Consider the following 3,330-nt stretch of genomic DNA (forward strand, 5'->3'; position numbering starts at 1 on the left):
TTTCTAGTTTGACACGCCAATAATTAGTCTGTCGCGATGAGCTAGGTGTAATATATATTGCTATTTTGCAAGCATTATTTAAAAAAAAAAAGGGAGAGAACCCTCCACTTCCTGTGATCACTTACCCACTTTTGCTGCTTTCTAGTTTGGATTATTGTACTTTTAAAAAATTAAGAGAGCAACGCTATGTAGCACATACAGTAACCAAAATCTTTGTCAAATATACTAATAATAGTAGTGTACCTCTCACTCATTTCAATTTTTCCAAACGACTTACTAAAGAAGTGTTAATTGACAATTTGACACCTCCATATAAGGTCATACAGTGATACACTATAGTGGTAGTTAACTAGTTGGAAAATTTTTAAGTGTACCGATAATCCGATATACCGATGTTTCAGTAATTTTTAATCGTTGATCTTAATTATAAAAAATATATATAATATAACGGTTAAAATAACTAGAACACCGGTGCTCCTCGATGCACTTAAAATATTTTCTATAATATATATGATTAAGATCAACAATTAGTGTACTGATATACTTAAAAATTTTTCTAACTAGTTATAATTGGCAAATTAATACACCATTGATGAGATGGAGAAAATAAAGAAATAGATATAATTAATGACATCCACTTGACATAATACGAGCTTTGTTTATAGGCCAGGGTTCATGCAAGCAGTACTCAATCATATAATTAAGGGGTTGTCTTTAATATATAGCTAAATTTAGTGCAACAACCATGACAATATATGAAAGCTAAGCCCGTCTAAATAATTACTGTAACATGAATTTAATTATTAGCAATGACCTTTAGAAGTTGAGATGAATTGTAAGTATGGAGGCTGGCCTGCAAGATTATGAATGTTTTTACGGAGTTTATTATATTATTAGTATATTAATATGTACTAACGAGTCTATTATATTAATCTAGTTTTTTAACTAAATGTATGTAATAATAGCAAATATATTGTTAATTAAGATGATAAATATTTTATACTTAAATTAAAAAATCATGAGTTTTAGTTTTAGACATTTTAAAATATATTTTATGAATTATATATAATAAAAAAAGAGAAAATTTTACTCCCCTCTCCTGCGAGATGCTAAAATGACACTCCCTTCCCCTCTATTTTATAAATGTACATTTCTCTCCCTTCTAACTTTAAAAAACCTCCTCTTTAATCTATTTTAAATTTTTTGTGTTAACTAATATTAACTTTATCCATTTTTTAAGAAAAATAAATTATTTTTTGAAAAAATACCCATTAACAAAAATTTTATTTTTTATCATTAAATTTTGCTTACCAAAATACCTTTTAATAAATTATTTTTTTATTGATTAAATTGTATTTTTACCAAAATACTTTTAAAAAAATTAATAATTAAATTATTTTTTTCTAAGATACCTAGAATAATTTATTAAAGGATATTTTGGTAAGCAAAATTTAATGATAAAAAATAAAATTTTTGCTAATGAGTATTTTTTTAAAAAAAAATAATTTATTTTTTCTTAAAAAATGGATAAAGTTGACATTAGTTAACAAAAAAGTTTAAAATGGATTAAAGAGGAAGTTTTTTAAAGTTAGAAGGGAGGAGAATGTACATTTATAAAATGGAGGGAAAATGAGTGTCATTTTAGCATCTCGTAAAGGAGGGGAGTGGAATTTTCTCATAAAAAAATAACACTAACTTTTTTCATACTTTTAGTATATATATAGTAGAAGTAGATGTAGCTATTGTAGAGAAGAGATACAAAATTATCAAAGAACAAAAAATAATAATAATAAGAGGAGGCTTAGGTTTGCATTTTTTCCTAAATAAACACTTAGTCCACAAAACTTTTAATTTATTTCCCATTCTTTTGTATATCTAGTTACTTTTTTTTGTGTGGAAATTTTACATCAAAAAGACTAAAACTAACTAGACACTCCCTATCCTTATTACGTTTGGTTGGTAAAAAATTGAATAGAAGGAAGTTGTTATACATATTATATATATGCAAACAACTAAATAGGTGAAAATTTATGTAAAGTTAATAGGTAAGAGCTGTTAAATGATTTAAATAATTTTACTAAATTTTTATTTAACGAATTCTGAGTTATCAACTTCATGTGAAGTTGACTGCAATCGAATTTTCATTGACTAAATAATGAGTATGGAAATGTAAAGGAAGAAAAGCTTAAACCATTTTTCTTGCCGACATTAATTAGTTAATTTCTCTGTCTTTGTCAGATAACATAAATCAACTAAGCACACATTAATATTCTACTTCCGCAACCCATTTTGCGGTACAATCCTTTAAAATTCTGAGTGAGAGATTGATGGGATAAACTACTATTCATATGAAAATTCAAACTCACTTATAAAGATTATTTACATTGGTTTAGAATGGCTTCACAATAATTCTAGGACAAGCTTTGTTATCCGCTCCAAAAACTAAATTATTGTAGATAAAGGCCCCCTAAACTTAAAAAGATTACTTCCAATAACAATTAACTTGACCAATAATTTCTATTATAAATAAGTGATTCAAAAGTGGTTAACATTTTTTTCGATTTTCCAACCGCTTTCTTTTATAAGTTAGTTCTAATTAATTCCTAAAAAATTTATATAAGATTTTTATTTTATGGTTACATTAAATTGGACAACTCCCAACTCTAAGTATTATAATATCACAATATTCATATACATTACACACTCATATACACAACATTATGAATTTTCATTCACTATTTACTTCAGCCAAATCTTGAATCAAAATATACCTATTACAATGCAAGAATTTCACCACTAAATCAGACCTTGTGTACATAGAAGACTCTTCATCGGTCTCCTAATCATGAACATAACAACATTAGTATGTCAAGGTAACATTATGGTTTTTTTTTTTTTGGACATCAGGTAACATGATGTTTTAGGTGGTCGTGAGGGTAACAGTAGTATCTTTAAGGCCCATTTATTACTCTATTTTGAAACCCACAGTAATGTAGGCCCAACCGAACAGTGTAAAATAAATGTAATTAAAGTGGAAAACGAGTGTCATTACGGTTCACTCAAATATTCAATTAATCAATTAATATGCCGCTAACTTGTCTCAATTTACTTTTGAATAATTTTGCTTCATGCACTTTTAATTTGATCCCTAAAGTCCGCAGTATAGAAGATGACAGCAAGTTTTGTTGAACCACAAATAAGAAACGAGAGAACCATATATTCAATTTGACATCTATATATATTGTTAGGTAAAAATCAATATAACTTTTATTTAGATATAAAGAATGACCATACCTGCTTAAAGAAAAGTATATGGAACCAAGAGGATCA

The sequence above is a fragment of the Arachis ipaensis genome, chromosome B10, assembly GCF_000816755.2.
Source record: "Arachis ipaensis cultivar K30076 chromosome B10, Araip1.1, whole genome shotgun sequence".
NCBI lineage: Eukaryota > Viridiplantae > Streptophyta > Magnoliopsida > Fabales > Fabaceae > Arachis > Arachis ipaensis.